The following is a 19,918-nucleotide window of genomic DNA, read 5'->3' on the forward strand; positions in this document are numbered from 1 at the left end:
CCTTTTGCTCCTTCTTGCACTTAAACGCAAAAATATCGCATAATTGCAAATGTTCCTTTAAAAGCGCTTGAGTTGTGTACTTCAATAAAACTCAAATTTTGGCCTATTTGCATTTTCCGTACGTCCGTTCCGTTTTAGTCTTCCTGTGGTACCACTAAATCCATTTAGTCACACACATAATGGAAGAAAAGCACAGTTCGCACACCTTCACAGCCACTCGAGAGGCCTCTTCATAGACCGTAGGCTCCTTTCCTGCGTTCTCGGATCTAAAAATATTTCATCACTTCTCTGTGTTGGTAATATCGATTTGTTTAACGCCGACGAAGCGCCAAATAAGGGACAAGTCGTCTCACAACGCATCCTTTTTTACTTTCTACCATCTTCCGATTTACATCATCCAAGATGAACGCCCTGCTAGAAGCACACGCGGGATGAATTTTGCTGCACTCGAGGCGTGGGAGGGGGAGAAGCGAGCGGGGAGGGGAAGGGATCGGCCAGCCGCTCTTGTTTCCGCGACGCTGCGTGGGCGATGGAATATTTTCTTCGCGGACGCGGACTCAAAATAGGCATTTTGTGGCTAAACGGTGGCAGATACGTCAAAATGCACGATATTTTTGCCCTGGAAGGGCAGTAACTCAGCAAAATCTATAGAGAATGACCATAAAATATTACATTTTTTGAATTTCGACCTTCCTCCCCTAAATCGCATTTGAGCGAGGGTCAGGGGTTCACCTAGAGGTCTCAAAATTTTCAGGCCTTATTTTTGATCGGTCCCACAACTTTTTTTCATTGGGCCAGATGGATTTGAAAAAAATCGATTTTTCCGATCCGCCCTAGTGTACAGTTAGTCGCTGGGTTCAGAGAACTAGGACATCAGAGGGCAGTTCGGCGGTGGTCCAAGATTTGCAGTGGTCAGGGAGACTATCCACGGCTGTCGCACCTGACACAGTATTTAAGTTTTGCAGTACTTTGTTCTGAGAAATTTATTTTTAATCGTATTTTTATTATTTAAATAAAAGAAAGAAAGATAAAAAGCACGCTTTTCCAAAAACATTATTAAATACTCTTAATGGTGCTAAATAAGCTTTCAATCATTCGGAGAAAAAAGACGTGGGTGCTGTTTAGGTTTTTGATAAATGAGCAGAGATAAGCCCAGTAGGTGACTAAGTATAGTCACGCATTATTAATGTCTAAACCTAATCATCTCCGAAGATTTATTATCCGATTAATTAAAAGCTTATCTTTTTATTTTATAATGCGTTTACACTGTTTTTTGAAAACATCTTGTTTTTTACCTGTTTTTATTTTATTTACTATCTTAGTGATGAATCATGTAAACGATTAAAATCAGAGCTATAAAAAGGAACTCTGCCAAAAAATGTTAACTGTGAGAAAATTTAAAACTATTAAATGGAAATTTAGTTTATTAATTAGAGCACAATGGAACAAAATTGCAAGTGTGTGATGATTGAATATTGTATTGTCATCAGAAGCAAGAAAGTGTGCAAAATATCAAGCCGATTCCGACAACGGGAAGTGAGTGAAAAATAAATTACAAGATTCCATTTATGAAATCGATCATACCATGTAAAATTGTGTCCAGATGTATTGTCCATAGTTTTTTCTGAGTGCTCCCAACTCTAAATCGTACATTAATAACTAAATATGTTCCTATAATGTCAGTCGTATTTTATGGTTTTTGTTAAAGCTGGAAATATCATAAAGGAAACCCATTAAAATCCATACGAAAAAATCATTAATTTTTAAATCCCGTGCATTACTCTCATGCCGCAGCTATGTTCACGGGATTCTTGCAGTTCCCTCGTCAACCAAATGATATCATTAGCTGCGTCATAGGTGTGTTCTGACCTTGAGTAATCGGTGACCTTTAGATCTGGGAGTATGGAACTGGTCTTTTGTACAACCGTAGTGGGTGAGTCTGGTAAAGATGACGTCAAGCATACGGAACGGTTAAAAATATTTCCACCACCTGTGGAGATTGTGAGTGTGACGTCAACGTTTTGCCGGCGATTCATTCTTGGTCACTCGGAGCTGCCTTGATGCGTTGGCCACCTTGATATTGTGAGTTTTATACAGAAATCCGGATAGGGTATGGTTCCGGCCGAAATGGAGATTTTCGGATCGATTTAAGCTATAAATAATAATTTTTTAAAGAATTTGCCTATTTAATAAGCTTGGAATTATACAATTTAGAACTTTATATTAGTAGAACCAAGAAATTTTCTTTTAGAGCCTAGAAATAATTTTGTCAGAAAAAATATTTTACAGAAATTTATAAATTCGCACATTTTCCTTTATTTCAGGTGATGATAGAAATTGAAAAGTAAGGATACCCGTATTTCGACGTTTTTCGAGTCTTCGCCTACTTTCCGAGCTGTTCGCAACGAAAAATCGACAGCATTTTACTTTCCGTACAAAAGTTGATGACATCACAAACTTCTGCCGTGGAGCAAACCGCTTCCTCCCTACTTGTTTGGTCTCCCCAATCTGTCTCACGGGGGTCGTTTTTATTATCACCCTGGAAGGCCATTATTTCTACAAAGGATCGGGTCTCTTTGAACGAGTTTATGAGTCGAAACCCCTATGACGCCACTAACTCTCGAAAAAAGGGCGGCAACTTGCACAATTTTTCATTTTTAATTCATGAGACAGTGGCAATAACTTATATATTCATAAGTGTCAGTGACTATGCTGGAAGCTGTTTGCGTTTTGATTTTCCATTAAAATTTAAATTTAATGAGTTAATTTTATAAATAAATGGGCCGAATATTTATAGAAGTATGTAAAGTGCGTTTTCTTTAATGGGTGTTCCAATTTCAACGTAGTCATATTTTGCTACTGCCCATCACATAGTCAATTATCGTGTAATCATAGTAAGCGAAACGAGAAAAAGTAAATTTACCTTTCTAGTGGCACGAAACTCGATGAAATCCACACCTTATTTGAAGGTGCAATTTAAAGAGAAAATGTTGAAAAATAATTTTGCTTGTTATTTATAAAGTACCTTTTGTTTTATTCATAGACCATCTGAGCCTGACATTAGCTCCAAGGATTATCTGTTTTTTTTCTTCCCATCTTTGTTTTTTTAAGACTTGCTGGACCTGGCACATAATTATACAGCCTTTCAATACGCCCTCCTGAGTTTCACTGCAGCTCATCAAAATACGAGGCCATGTTGATTGGGACTTAGTAATTGGACCATTGTCGTTTGAATAGAAACCTTCTCCTGATGGGGTTCAAGGGCTCCTCAAGATGTTTGTGCGAAGATGGGACCACACCCCACATTTTATGTAGATCTCAACGATAATCCTAGAACAATTAGATTGCGGAAGGTTCAAAGGATATCCCTCGAAATGAGGACATAGAGAAGGCACCAATGTCTGATACGGGCGTTCATTCAATAGTGGTCGCTAAATAGCGAATAAATTAGCGACTCTTGCCACGATTGTCATTCTATCTTCTCATACCTAGCAGCTGTTTCCTGCAGCTAATACTCAGTTACAAAAGAACCGATGATAATAATATTAACAATCAAGAATGGATGCAAGATTTATTCTTGGGAAGGGGGTTTACATGTATCTGACAGGCTAACGGTGTTCTCTAATTTGAGATTAAAACAATATAAAACAATTACCGGAATAAATATTTTTTTTATTTCACTATTATAATTATTAATATGAAATTAAATGATTAAGGATCAACAATACACAAAAAACGAACTTAATGATCACCGTATTAAAAATCTTGTCTATTTTTTTGGCGTCTTGGGGCGGGGGTTACGGGGAAATCACTGTTATAAATATTAATTTTATTTTACAATTATGCTTATTAATATGAATTCAAATGATTGAGGCTCCATAATGCACAAAAAAATAAAAACGAACGTAATGATAACCACATTTAAAATCTTGTCTATTTTTTAAGCGTTTGGGGGCGGGGGTTGTGAGGGGAGAGTACCCACGCCCCCCCCCCCAATCCACCTTTGTTAGTAATCGTTTATTGTCGTAGATATGTATCGCCTTTCAGCACGCCCGTCTGATTTCCGCTGCATTTGTCCTTCAAGCATCACTTTACCTGTCATTGAAGAGCATAGCTGAAGCTAGTAGGTTAAGCTAAAAATATACTTTGTTTTCAAGTATGGCGTAGAATTACCTAAGCGATAGCAATTTGTGCGAGTGGAAAATAATAGGCGAAATAGCAAGAATAGGCCTTACGTACTTTAAAAAAAATGTTGAGTTTGCATATCGTACGTGAAAAGTTTTTGAAAAAAAATTCTAATAATCAATGGCAATTCATAATTAAATATATCATCAATACAAAATTAACTCACAGTAGGTATATATTTACAGTCCATTTTGAATTTTTTGGATTTCGGAAGCTAGCAAATATAGTAGTAATTCATAAATGCTGGATGAAATGTACCTTCAACGTCATGTTATCTTCTTCTTTAGTCGCTGTTTGTATCGTGTCCTATTCCAATGAGTTTCCACAAAGTGGACTCGTTAATAATCGATATGGTTTATATCTAATAAATATACAGCAGGCTCTCGCTTCACAATATTTATATATTTTAGACAGGGGCGGATTCAACATCAAATTTGTGGGGGTGGCTCATGATCTGGGTCAGGGAGTATGGGATACCCGCCATGGGAGAGGGGCCTTCTCCCGTGTAATTCTTTTTTGAAAATACACATTTTTTACGCATTTTGTAGCCAATAATTACATTTTTATTCTTAAGAGCACATAAAATAGAACAATTTTAGACATTTAAGAAGAAATAAATAGCCATCTTGAAGTTTAAAATAATTATGTAAAATATTAAAAAAGACGATAATATTCAAACAGACGTAATATAAAGTTTCTCGCTGATCTACGAAGTTTCTAGAGAACGCAATATTTCGTAATTAGCTCTCAAAGTTTTAACCTAAATGGATGCTGCCTGTGATGTCAATACAGTTTCTGGTTACTAAGGAGAAAGGTTCTTGCTTTGAATTTCACCGACATCCTTTGCAACGTCCTCCAGTTTCCTTGGAGATGATCTCTGGATTGGGGAGAAATATAACTCCCCTCCTTTCCCCCTCCCCTTCGCCATTTCCCCTCTCTATTTCCTTATCCCCCTACCCCCTCTATTTTGCCCTCCGTGAACGACCTTGGCGTTTGAATGATGTCACGGTCAGACTCCGTGTGGCATTATGGGCCGCATCTCACGAAAACAAGACTTTGCTCGTCTGCGGAAATACCTTGGATGCTTCCTCAAAACGATGCTCATTGCGGAGCTGAGAATAGAACTGAATCTTAACTGATTGATGTGCTTTCCCAACGTGAGACGCGCTAGGCTTAGGTTGCTTGAACAATTGAGAATACATATCTTGAAGAGCGACAAGGAAAACATAATATTAGAGCCGCACTATATTTCCAGGTCCAACAGAAGCGATAAAATGAGAGAGATATTTTGCCGAACGGATAGATGTGCGAATTTCTTTGTCCCCCGAACCATAAAGGACTTAAATAAACGCTAGTCGTAATTTCGTTAGAGCATATCGTTTTTATTGGTAAATGGCTGGTACTCTGACAACCCCTGCTACACGCCTTTTAGGCGGCTTGCGGGATAGTATGTAGATGTAGTATGAAAAAATAATTTTCCTTTAGAGGCAATCCGAAGATAAATGTTTCTCTTTCTTATCATTAGATCCACTGCATCAAAATATTTTCTTTCACGACTTGTATTCGAAATTTCACGGTTGTGACTACCTAAACCAGGGGTTCCCAAACTGGGGGGCGTGCCCCCCTGGGGGGGCGTGGAGAAATTCCAGGGGGGGCGTGACACCCAAATGAAAAAAATAAAAAATTACAAAAATAATTTCCTCAGATCTTTGAAATAAAGTCTTTCTAAGTTTTCATAATTGTTTTTGTAAAGTTTCAATAAAGTTGTATACTTTATCAAAGAAGGTTACAGGTAATTATATTTGTTTTTCATGTAATACTTGTTTTAATTTTCATCATACGTACGATTATTGAATCTTTCCATTCTGCGTTACCGCATTCAACAGTGAACAAAAAAATCTACCTACTAACCGTATCAAGTAGGCACATACTTGTACGAGTACAAGTACTTGTACAAGTAGTAGTTGGTATGTACGTCACCGTGGAAATAGGGTATTGCAAAATGGAAAGCTGATATGTGTAGCGGGGGGGGGGGGGGCGTGGTACAAAAAAGTTTGGGAACCCCTGGTCTAAACCATTGAAAATGGCGAAAAATGAACTTCTTATCGCTCCAATTCAAATCAGCATTTTAGAGTGAAAACATCCTAAACATGCTCGTAAATGCCCGCTGACTTTTTCGGATAACGGCAAATGCTTTTTAGAGGCCCTACTTTATGTGGTAGGCACGGAAATTATCACAGTCGGGAAACATTGTTCAGACTGTCGCATTGCTCGTGCGTAATTTTTGACTCATAATTTTTTACACTTTCCCTCCTGCTATATTCATGAAAATTAGCGTACTCATCGGAAAAATCGTATGTTTCGTTGCTTTTATTAAGCAAAGTCGTACAATTTTAAGCTTTTGACCTCTCAATATGGGTCCAAACCAAATTTTTAAATTTGCGTTATGGGGTTTATCTCGAATCTTAATCTATGGAGCCCATTTATGTCTAAATCTATCTTATGGGATCTATCTCGAATTTTTTTACATTAAAACCTTATAAGGCTAATTTAAAGATTTGGTTGGGAACCACATTGTGAGGTCAAAAGGTAAAAAATTGTAAAACTTTGCATGCACTCAACAAAAGATACGACTTTTTCTCATAAGTATGCCAATTTTCATGAATTTGGAGGGAAAGTGACAAATATTAGAGGTCAAAAATGACACTCGAGCAATCGAAGAGTCTGTATAAAACGGATGGGTTCAATAATTCATATAGAAGCTCGCGCGATAAATACTCAACATCTCTCAAAAGGACATGGGTAACATCATATTAGAACCTCTCCATATTTCCAGGTCTGACAGAAACGGTAAATTAAAAAAGATGTTTTGCCGAATGTATATATATGAGAATTCGCATTTTCCTCCGACCAATTAAGACCTTTTATAAATGCTAGGTGGAACTTGGTTGAAGCATTTGATTTATACAAGTGGACGGCTGGTGTCCTAATCAGAGATGGCGACAGAAACTAAAGGAAAGTCAAAACCAGTAAAGTTTCGATAGTTTCGTTCCCACTAGCGAAATGTAGAAACGAAACCAAAGTAGATTTAAACTCGGGAAATTAAACTCAGGGTCGAAACAAAATCGGTGTCAAAACTAAATTTCGGGTCGAAACTAAAGCAGAACTCTGGGCAAAAACGAAACACAAATAATGTTCCGCACCGGAGGGACCACGTGCTTCAACTTCGAACGGTTTAGTTTCGACCCACACACCGAGTACGAAATATGGTTGAATGAAGTAGAGGCTCGGCCCACCGCCATTGGATGCATGGGACACTCATATTTTTACCACTGACAGGAGAACGGTGAACGCATACTGGCCATTCGATTTTTAAACCCAATGTTTTAACCTCTCCACACGTATGCCAAACGTAATGGGTCGAAACTATTCTCTCTTATCCCGCTCCCGCAATGAGCAGCGGGGCTTCGATTAATTTAGTTTCGTTCCTGGCGGTAAAGTTTCGTCTCGGGTCGAAACTAAACTCCTATGTGATTTTAATTTCGTGAACGAACGAAACTAAACCCATGCCTCGTATTTTCGATTCTCTCCGGCTCGAAACGAAACATTTTCGTCTCGTTTCAATTGCCATCCCTGGTCCTTACAACCCCCACCACACGCCTGTTGAGGTGGCTTGCGGGGTGGTATGTAGTACTATATGCTGCTGCTGATCGCATGTTTCAACGTTATTTTTAGCTTCAAGTAATATCTGGTAAACTTGTAATGAAAGTAATGAAACACTTACTTGCAATTTTCCACAAAAATAATATTTTACTACGACTCGAGTTTCAATGATACTACATCATTTTCAAGTAACAACTGAGAGAGGAGAAATGGGGTGGAAGGTCCTCCAGGAGCTGGTTGGAATGGATAGGGGTGCAAGGCGTGGGGGAGGGGGGAGAGGGGAGAGTGGAAAAAACCAGAGGAGGTAAGTGTTTCATTATGAATCAATTCCACTCCATCTCGCTTGATTCCTCGAATTTTATTGTAATGAAAGTACTAATGTTAATTAGGCATAGTTTTGTTCGGGAAAAAAGCAATTTCTCTTGCTAGCAAATTCTCATTCCTAAATGCTGTCAGGCTTTTATTTAGCCCTTAACCGGTGACGTGCGGTCTGAGAGACCGCTGCGTTTCTAAAATTATGACTATTTTCAAAATTAATATTTCAAAATATCTATAATTCTCGTTAGCTTCATATTTTTGCATAACAAGGACATCCCACTCTTAAAAATTAATGTTCCTTTTATTAAATTTTGTAAATTTGAATTTCAATTCGATTAGTGGTCTGTGAGACCGTACGTCACAAGCATAAGAAAGCATCAAGAAAGGAGTAAGCTGGATAAATTTCATTGCTACTTACTACTTAGCCTTCCAACTTTAACATTTAAGGCTTTTTTTTAATCTGGCGACATACTGATGCACAAATAGAATAATTATAACTCAAGTGTTTTGGGCATCAGTTTTTTGAGCCTGCTTCAAATCACAATTTTTAATGACAAATTGGTTCGTATTGGGAGTGTAAAAATTCTAATATAAGTTTAAGAATAGTTAAGCACTCAAACAAAAATTAAACAAAACAATAACAATGGCGTTGCAACATTTTATGAATTTTTGATTTATTGCGGTCCCCAAGACCGCACGTCACTGGTAGTGTAACAAATATTTCTCGTCACTGGTTAAGGGTTAATTAAACCTATCTTTGTTGGCATTTTTGCAAATAAAAAATAAATAAAAAATGAACAATTGCCGGAATACATTGCGTTATGGGAGCAGCTATTGGAAACGAAAAGAAGAAATATGTGGTTTCCACTTGTATTTCCTACGTCCGTCATATTATAGCCAGCCTCTGAATCAGATTTTCTGCCATAAGGCTGTCAATTTACGTAAGGTACCGAGGAAATTCATGAATGAATAGCTTTACCTTTTCCTGCCAGCTAGATGACGTCAGACGTATGCAAACCTATCAATTGGCAGGTGGGTAAATACCTTTCGCGCCTGAATTGTCGCGTAATAACGTGGCCTTGCCACGCGGGTACATTTGTTTTTGATTTGCGTTGCAAGACGTCATAAGTATGGTGCGCGAATTACGACATACAGTTATTTCGAAACCATATCAATTACTCCTTTAATTTTTGCCATTACGATATATTAGCGCTGGACAGGTGTTTATGAAATCGCATTTCCAAAATAGTATTTAGGGTAAACAGATGATTTTCTTCTCAGACGAGTTAGATTTTCAAGTCTCCTTATTTACCGATTCCCTTGGATAAAATTTGACTTTCTCTGCTGTAATATGTTATTTAAGCTTGAATTACGATATAATTTTCAGTGCCCATCTTCTGGGATAATGTTATGGATGTTATTTTATGAATTGTTTAAAAATAAATGAGAACGAGAAAATGTCCATAGTTAATTTTGCTAAAATAAATTACCTTTGTACAGGGTGATGAACCACGAAATTAGAGAAAATTTGAAAAAAAATGAAAACAAATTCTCCGAAGTACTATATTTTGTAGAAAAGAAAACGATTGCATTATACCATGATACTCTGACTTATCCGAGAGACCTAAGACTGTCATGAAACAATAGAGAAAGTCATAACTCGTCCAAGTGTCGAAGCTCCATTTAGTACTTTTACTTTAGAGATGCAAGTTTAAAATTCACAAAGTTCAGGCTCCCGGGAAAATTTTTACCCAGGAGCCTGGACAGCTTTGACAACCATTGAATTAACATAGCAAAATATTAATTTTTGTCGAATTGAGCTATTGTGAGCAACATCACTGAAGTCATTAAAAATTTAATTCTTGTTCCCGTTCTCAGTACTTTTTTAATCAAAAGAAAGTTTATCATGGAATCGAAATTAAGATACGTTTATTGATTGAAACACCCGCTACTTTCGGGTGTAATTGATGAAAATAGTGTTAGCAAATTATCAGCATAATACTTGACTATACTAGGTGGTAGTGAAAATGCCATCTGTATAATGAGTAAAAATAAAAGTCAATGTGTCCGCCCGGGATCGAACCGGGGACCTTGCGCGTGTGAGGCGCACGTGATAACCACTACACTACGGAGACCATTGTGGACCGGATACAGGAGATGGTGATTCGATCTCTTTAGACCTAATGACCGAGTTTATTTTCATAAGTATCTATCTTGTTTTGATAACGAAATTCTCTCTAATTTCCTGTCCGACCTTCAGTAAGCGAGTAAAATATTGTTACCTTGGGAATTCACTTACATTTATACTTAGACTTATATTTCGTCTCTCGTATCCATGCATAACATAGCCTTGTTGAATTACTTAGGACTGCTAAATGCTGAGCAATAATATTTGAGCCATAAAATCAATAATAGCATTGCACATCTTCTCATTTCTCTCCTAGTTCTAAGGGAATTAATTCTGTTATTGATATCGCAGTAGGGTATTTCGATGAAAACTGTACAACGGTATGACCAAACTGCTAAAAAAGGTTTAACTACACTGGCCAACTTTTTTTACTACGCCCATTGCGCAATTTTTGCTAGTTACAGTAAATATTTTAGTTATTTATCCTGTCCTAAAAGTAATAATGGTAATTGGACTTGTTGCTGTGACGAATCATCCTTTAATTTTCCCCCTTCGCTTTTTCTGAGAAACAGTTGGTTGAAAAACACTTACTCCGCCCGGGAGCGAACCGGGGACCTTGCGCGTGTAAAGCGCCCGTGATAACCACTACTCTACACTAGGGAGTAACAAGGTATGTTCATTTAGGTATAACTATATGAGTTCTATACGAATTATATGTCACTACCACGAATATTTCAACATGTTTAGGCGCTCATTGTGCTCCTCTATTAGTGACGTTGAAGACGGACTTTGTTAGCTTGCTTTCTGCAAATTTGCATTAACAAATTTCCGTAAGATCTTGTGTCTGTGCGTGGTAAAGTTTACCGAAACTTGAATAAATAGCATAATGGTAGTAAATCTGATATATTGCTTTTCATAACATGTTAGTCGTTATTATATTGAAACAGATCCCTAACCATGTAATTTTCTAATGCATTGCCTATTTATATCGGTAACTGAAACTAATATGTGTTGACCTTGATCGTTTATTGCGCCAATTTATACAGGCATTCAGCTGAAATTCACAGTCCAATACTATGGTATTAGTGTGATAAAATTCTGTTAATTTATAAAGGTTTAATATTCAATCAAGATTTAGTCTTTTACTAAATTATCAGTAAGCTGTCTATTTAGGCTTTTATTTTTTAACGTGTAATGATATTGAGTAATAATGTAATGAATTCATGAGTGGAAACCAAATTTTATGCTAAGAAAACGTTTAATAATATTAAATGTTAAATTAATTGTTATCGAGGAAGATTAGGTATTAGGGAATTATTTCCCGAGCGATTAAAGGTTGAAAACATGTTTTTGCACATAGTTGATCGTTTTAAGCGCAAGTGATTATAATTGCTATATCGTTATACATTTTAACGTCAAAAAATAATGTTTGGTGGAATCTTGAGTTTGAAAAAAAAATCTCAATTCGGTATCAATTTTTCGCAGCATTTTCACGAAATTTTTCTTCACAGTATTATTGAGTGATTTATCCAAAATAGCGTCATAAATTCATGATTACTTAAATCTCATCCTGAGACAAGTAGAAAATCTTGTTTGACATCCTTTTACTTCCTTTTCTATTGGAATGTCCTTGGCCTTTAACCTTAAATATCGTCTGTTGTGAATCCCGGATATTAGTCAGCGATGAATCAAGACCATCGAGGGTAGTAATTTTGGATGGTAATTTACATGCCATATTTTCGTGCGAGGAATTGCAAATAGACCTATAAATCGTCAAAAGTTCGAATCTTTATTCGACGTAGACTAAAAATAGAGTCATGAGATGTTTATGAACTTGAAAACTACGAAAAAATATTCCTCAATTGGCTGTTTGATACCTTGAAGATGAATAAAGAGGTGATTCTTAACATTTTTTTCCGAGAGGATGCCAGTGTCACTGAGGAACGAAAAAAATTCTCTAAGATGGTCGCAAATTTACTATAATTTATTTTGAACGAGCTAAAATGCCGGAAAATTGATGTAGAGGTGATCCTTAACATTTTTTGCTCCGTGGGTATTCGGTTGGGATTCCTGAGTCACTGAGGAACGCAATGAAATTCTTAGATGTTCTTACATTTACAATGAACATGCCAAAAAGTCGGAAAAACAAAAATAAATCGGATGAAACTTCTCAGGGAAGAATGTTAAAACACATTTCGTACAACCCTACGTCAAATTTTGTCCATCCATTTAATATTCCTAGATGATTCCTGAAAATGTAAATTTTCGGTAACCTGAAATACCTTTTTTCGATAGTTTTTTTAGTGTATGTGATAAAAATATTTTGACTAAAAATTTATGTTTACATACATTTTATTCATAACAATATTGCTACAAACTACACATTTTATAATTTGTCAGGGATATTAATTTTTTTATAAGAGCATAAACTCGGCTCATTCGCTACTGCCATTTTTATATTAATGATATCATGCCATTGCCATTTTAATTACACGTTTCATTCAGGTTAAGAGGGGTTGCCGAGCCTAATATCGAAATATTTAAATAATTTACCACATTTGTTTTGCTGGCTGCAAGAAATTTGGAAAAATGAAATTATGGAACTCGAGTATAATATTGCATGAATTGCAAATAAATATTTGGCCCCATATTGTGTAGTTCCCTAATCCTCATACCAAGCCGATACGTAGATTTTGTCGATGATGTAGAGTTTTCTCATTATTACAGGTAGGAGCTCATTCAGTGGACATCATTTAGGGCAATTTAAGCGATTTAGACCAACGAGAACCTGTAAATTTGGCAATTAGTGTTTGCGATCTTTGAACATGCATCATATCCTGTCTTATAGGGTTTGTTGTCATTCGGATTTTTCCGACTGCTAAGGTAAGAAATCGTAAAAGTAAAATATCTTTCCATTTGGTGAGATGAAATCTATAAAAAGCATTTTGGTAGAATAAACCTAATTAATAAACTTGAAGTTCTTGAAAATTACTGTTTGGTCCAGTCAAATACATTAAAAAGCTACCAGATATTTATATTTGTGTTAAATATTTGTGGCAGAACCCTTAAGAAGCTAAGATTTGACAAGCGTTTTGTTAACTGAATAAAATACAAAGGATTCGTCAAAAACTGTTACAGGCGGGCAAAAATCTTTGCACAGATGATAAACGAATTAGACTGGGAGCCTCTAGAGATTCTGAAGCTCATTTTTTAGTCAAAGCTCAATTTTTAGCCAAATATATTTTTAATCTTATGCAACAAAAAAACATCGAAAATCATTTTTGTAGGATATATCTATGCATTAATTAACTTGAAGTTCATGAAAATTTTGGATTAAAAAGTAAAAGAGAGATACTATTTCGTATTCTTTTTGCCACACCTTGAATATGCAGCGAGCAATGAGTTCGGGTACAGATAGACTTAATCCGTGAAGGTAATATAATACAAAGGAAAGCTGTACGATTCGTGAAAAACTGCTACGGGAGCACAGAACGCGTTGCATAGATAAAAAAAACGAATTAGTCTGGGAGCCGCAAGAGACTCGGAGGCTGCACGATAGACTTAGCATTTAATAATAGCTATCATGAATTGAATGGAGGAGGCAGATACTATGTGGAGATCCATTATAAGATATGAAGTGATACTACTAATTGCACAATAATGTGTGCCAATTGGTACGAGACTATTTATTCTGGCATGGGTAACTTTTTTTTAGTCTTGATAATGCTGCAGTAAATAATGTTGACTCAGGTGAAATAAAGTTTTATGTGGAAAAGTGCGAAGTAGTATCACTTCGTATCTACTAATAGGTATCTTTACGAGTGATATGCAGAACATCATATAAAAAATTCCACTATGTTTCCAGGTCTGACAGAAACGAAAAATTAAGTGAGATATTTGCCGGACGGATAGGTTTGGTTTATTTCCCCGAACGATTGAGGAATTTAATTAATATGTACTAGGCTAGATTTCGTTAGAGAATTTCCTTTTTATATGCAAGTGGCTAGTGTTCTTATACTCCCCGCCGCCCACCTATTTAGGAGGCTTGTGGGATAGTAATAGCAATAGTAGGTATATTAAAATGATGAAGAAATACCGTTAATATAATACACTAATGACCGAAATAGATGTCATACAAATTAAGTGAGATATTTTGCCGAATGTTTGGGTATTGGAATTTGTTTTTACCCAGACCAATGAAGGACTTAAATAAAGCATTTCCTTATAATTTATAAACGGCTACTGCCCTTACACCCCCTGCCTCACGCCTATTGAGGCAATTCATGTAGATGTAGATCTTTCCTTAGTACTCTGTATCCCTCGGCGGGTTAGCACGTTTTCTATTCCCCGTAGATGCTTCATATAGCCAAACGATGAACCAGTTTCAGAGATATATTTTTCCAAATTAATTCGAAATTCGGATTTTGGTCATCGGACGTTTTTAGGTTTTACAGTTTCGAAAGGTGTATTCAGTAAAAGTTGTTTTTGGAATCTATCTGTTGGTATTTGATGTTTTCCTGGATATCACAAAATTACTTTTTTCCTGGATATCACACACTTTTACTAAATTGCGCTGGAAGATGATTCATTGAAACCCGGGTCGCGCTCTGTGAAAAAGGAGTGTTATAAGTAATTGTGTAATATCCAGGAAAACTTATAATGGAATACCACAAAGTAAATCAAGAGTTAGTGAATTTTGTTTTGGTATTTTATTTAACACTGTTTTCCTACCAGCCTTCCTCGACGACGATTTTATGATATAATCCATTGAAATCTCTTATTTATCATGTTTGATGCAACTTCGGATAAATTATATTCTTCCGAGTGAATGCAAAATGTAATTATTACACAAGTCCACATAATCCATCTCCCTGAACAATAGAAATACTAGTAAGAGGAGACTTTATTCAATGCCGTCGTGATGAACAGCTCGTCAAATTGCTGACGACAATTGTTTTTCCGTGAAACCAAAGTCATAAGTCTTTTCTTGCTACTGAGAAGAAAAAAAAGGGAATGATAAGCCTTATCATTTTATATGGCCGATTACTCCCCTGTAATTATTTGATTACAGCCCACTGCACTCTGCACTATCTGCCTTAACCTTAAAATAATCGCAATGTTAGACATCAATTCCATTTAGCGCCCAGATCTGTGTCGTTCACTGCTGGATGTTTAGCTCAATGTGAGTATAGCACCTAATTCTCGTTGTTTGGAGGAACTGATGATAAAAGATTAAAGCAAGCCAATTACAGATTTTGTTACTGAAAATGAGTGAATCCTCTACTAGATATACTAAAAACAGTTTTGTATTCCCCGACAGAAGGATATCTTTTCTCTGCACTATCTGCCTTAACTTTAAAAAAATCCCAATGTTAGATATCAATTCCATTTAGCGTCCAGATATGTGTCATTCACTGCTGGATGTTTAGCTCAATGTGAGTATAGCACCAAATTCTCGTTGTTTGGAGGAATTGATGATGAAAGATTAAAGCAAACCAATTACAGATTTTGTGACTGAAAATGAGTGAATCCTCTACTAGATATACTAAAAAACAGTTTTGTATTCCCCGACAGAAGGATATCTTTTCTCTGCACTATCTGCCTTAACCTTAAAATAATCGAAATGTTAGATATCAATTCCATTTAGCGTCCAGATCTGTGTCATTCACTGCTGGATGTTTAGCTCAATGTGAGTAAAGCACCAAATTCTCGTTGTTTGGAGGAATTGATGATAAAAGAATAAAGCAAGCCAATTACAGATTTTGTTACTGAAAATGAGAGAATCCTCTACTAGATATACTAAAAAACAGTTTTGTATTCCCCGACAGAAGGATATCTTTTCTCTGCAATATCTGCCTTAACTTTAAAAAAATCGCAATGTTAGATATCAATTCCATTTAGCGTCCAGATCTGTGTCATTCACTGCTGGATGTTTAGCTCAATGTGAGTAAAGCACCAAATTTTCGTAGTTTGGAGGAATTGATGATAAAAGATTAAAGCAAACCAATTACAGATTTTGTTACTGAAAATGAGTGAATCCTCTATTACATATACTAAAAAACAGTTTTGAATTCCCCGACAGAAGGATATCTCTTGCGTTAGGAATTGAACCTCTTACTCTGCAACGACAGGAGAGTAATTGCCTATATAAAAGGCTCATCATTCCCATCTTTTTTCTTTCCGGTAGGAAGAGATTCTATTCAATACGGAACAACATTCTGTTTTTGGAAGATAATGCTGAGATTAAACAACAGATTTTTTTAAAGTTAAGACAGATAGTACATTGTGCAGTTGGCAGTAATCAGAGATTGACAGGAGAGTATAAAATGATAAGGTTTGTCATTCTATTGTTTTAATTTTCATGTAACTAGACTGTTTTTAGGAAAATTGGATAACTTCAGAAACAAACAACTGAAGATATTACTTGGTGTATTGGGTTCGTTCACCTACTTTTTTACATTTCGACAGTAATAGAGCATTAACATTAAAAAGTCTTATTTTTCCGTTTCTCTAATCTTTACCTCCTTCTCGAGCAATTCATGTGCCACTCATGCCGAATATGACACCGCGTCTCGGCTACCTCTGGCAATAACAATACCCTTTAAGCCATTTTAATGATATTGGTTCCATTATTTTTCTCGTTATGTTGCGCGTTGATTAATACGGTTTAACAGTTTTTACGCGAGGTGATGAACGCCAATCAGTAAAAACCGCCGGTAACAATCGTCCTTGTTGCACGCACTGCGTTTACATCCGTGATGGTGAAGAGCTTGAATTTTCCTTGTCACGAGTTGCAAAATTGTTATGAAATCAACGCATATTAGCGAGCAATTTATAGCGTATGTACAACAATACGGAAGACCAGCCAATGAGAACAGAGTCAAAATTCATCTCGTACGGGCAACAGTTCCTTAGACAATATTGTTTCATAAAAAAACAGTAACAATTGTTGCATTCGCGGAAAACGTATGTAACTTAAGATTTATGCAAAAAAAGCCTTACTCCATGATATACATGAATTTGGTGAAGTTATTCATGCACCTTTAACGTTGGCCAATGTTTAAAGTTGAGGTCTATTAGGAAATGGTTAAAAAACGATACTTTTTTTAGTTTATGCATTAATAGATATATTCACTTAAATAGTAGGGTAACATTTATTAAACCATATTAATCAGCACGCAATATAATAAGAAAAATTAAGGTACCAATATCATGAAAATAGCTTAACGGGAATAGTTTTTATTGGCGTCCAAACTTGAGTCTCAATACTTTTGGTACGAACGGTGTGCAGTGAAGTTGAGCTCCGTCAAATGTCACGTAGTCTCGATATATTCATTTTTTTCCATTGCCTCGGTTTACGCTATGTCGAAGGACTTGAAGTTGACGTTTCTTCTGCTTTTATTATACCGGATGTTTTCTGCGGTCCAGAGTCATCAGGTCGAACAGTGCGGTTTCCAGCATTCAAAAGTTTCCGCGTCTCCGAGCTTTTTTTGGTGTCGGAGAGAATCTGTTTGCTTCAGGATGGTCTTCGACCTTGGGGAATGTTTTGTGTGGAGACGCTCGAACGAATGGAATTGCTTCCCCAGAAGCTCTGAGGACTACGCGTGGCGTAGCTAAAAGAATTAAAATGGTTGTTTTAGCTCAATTTTCCCTTAAAAATAACCAGGGTGGACACAGTAGATTACCATGGGTAAGTTTTTATTCTTTCTACTCCTATGGTCAAGGCAATATATTTCTCTTATATATCTTTGGAATCGTTGCACGCACCATTTTTTTTTCGACTCGCGTTTTTGATAATAATTTCGAGGTAATTGTGAAATTTGAATGGAGATGAAGGGAATTTCAGTATTAGCTGTAGAATTTTTTTATGCAATGATTACATTCATGGAAACCCTTCTTAAACGTCATCCAGGATTCTTTACCAATGGAATTTTAAACAGTTTTTATGGAAATGTATTGCATTATTTCGTTGGAAGGACATAAGTTTCTCTTGGTTGGACTAACATCTCTCGGAAATGATGACGTCAATTGCAATGCGATAAAACTGAGCATATAAAGATGCTAAGATGTCAAAAATGTTACCTACTCTAGGCTGAGTGAGGTGGATTACCTTATCTACTGATAACCGCTTTTCTCTGGTGATACAATCGATTTATCTCCATGTATTTACTCCGAATCGGCTTATCAAATCTGTTCGTCTTATTGGATATACATTTAACTTTGAACCTCATGCATTAACATGCTTTAAGATAACTCTCGTCTGTTAACAGAATATACAGAATTGGAAATACTCTTGAGCTTAGCTTTAATCAATATGAACCTCTGAGATGAGTTATTTGGTTTAATCATGAAATTATAATTATATTATTGGTTTAAATCTTGAAATGATCTTCTCATTCAAAACGGCAGTCTTATTGATATCATATGAAGATGGGCTATTTTCATTTATTACGTTCGTTATAACTTATTCATCTACATTTCAGCTGTGAGCTTGGTCTAGCGCAATACTCATAGATCCGGCCATATAATGTAGAGTGAGTTTTTCATTACTGTGAATGTTCATAAATTTAAAACTTACTTGAACTGTTATTCGAATTCACATTATTTCGCCAACATTTAAGGCATCTTCTTTTTTTAAGGCAAAAATTGCCTCATTCGTTAATGTGTTCTAAATTTTGGAAAACGGACCACAATATTGTCCCATGCCTCCATTGCCCAAAATTCACATAGTACTGACCGATCTTTGAGTCCCCTTATGGGTATACAACCGCCGACCTTGGCCCAGTGCATGAAGACATTGGTTAAAGCGATAATTATTGGTTATGGAAGCTATATACAGTTAAACTCGCTTATAACGATCACGCATTTAACTTAACTCCCCTTATAATGAGGTTGCAGTCCCTTGGACTTTCCCATTATCGCCAAAGTTAACTTCCCCGCATTTAACGAGTTCGGATGATATGAAATCCCCGCTATTACGAACTATTCTTAGGTCCCTTTAGGAATTATTTCTCCTTCTATAAAGAAATTACAACCATCTTCGTTATTTAAACGTTGGATACTTTATCATCAGTTGTCCTAACGTGAGGCCATTACCACATACTTTGATACTAAGGTACTGTTGATCTTAAAATCCTTCCCTTAACAGCCGTTGGATGGAAAGGGTGGGAATATGGTGAAATATTTCGGATCTGTTGCTTTAATAAAGACGATTTACGGAATATTAGCCGGTAGTCCTATGATTTATAGGACCAAATCCTTTATTATGGATATAACGAAATTCCGTTTATAACAAAATAGAACGATGGTCCCCTGAAATTCGTTATAAGCGAGTTTTACTGTATTAATCTCTGTAATAATATGAAAAGAGCTCAAACTCGAGCAAAACATGTATTTATTTGTATGGATACATTTTAAAATGTAATTATTCTATTTTACAGTACATACGTAAGTTGTTCTGCGAATACAGAGCTTGTACTATCTCACAATCAAATGTTCCACCTAGAAAATACCGGATTTTTAAAAGTTCTATTGTGAATCGGACGAATCAGAAGATAAGATATATTGATCGCTCGATACGATCCGAAAGTGATGAGGCGAAAACTTTGATTGTGGTCAGTGTTT

At 36.2% G+C, this 19,918-nt stretch overlaps 1 protein-coding gene and 1 non-coding gene across 2 annotated transcripts in view; both read right to left on the reverse strand.

Moving 5' to 3' along the window:
* Nucleotides 1-19,918, reverse strand: part of LOC124169558 (short-chain dehydrogenase/reductase family 9C member 7-like) — a 111,636-nt gene that overhangs the window by 79,426 nt on the left and 12,292 nt on the right. The gene's annotated exons all lie outside the window — the stretch shown is intronic.
* Trnav-cac lies at nucleotides 10,229-10,301 on the reverse strand. Its single transcript has one exon. It is a non-coding gene; the product is annotated as a tRNA-Val (tRNA).

The sequence above is a fragment of the Ischnura elegans genome, chromosome 12, assembly GCF_921293095.1.
Source record: "Ischnura elegans chromosome 12, ioIscEleg1.1, whole genome shotgun sequence".
In the NCBI taxonomy this organism is placed as follows: domain Eukaryota; kingdom Metazoa; phylum Arthropoda; class Insecta; order Odonata; family Coenagrionidae; genus Ischnura; species Ischnura elegans.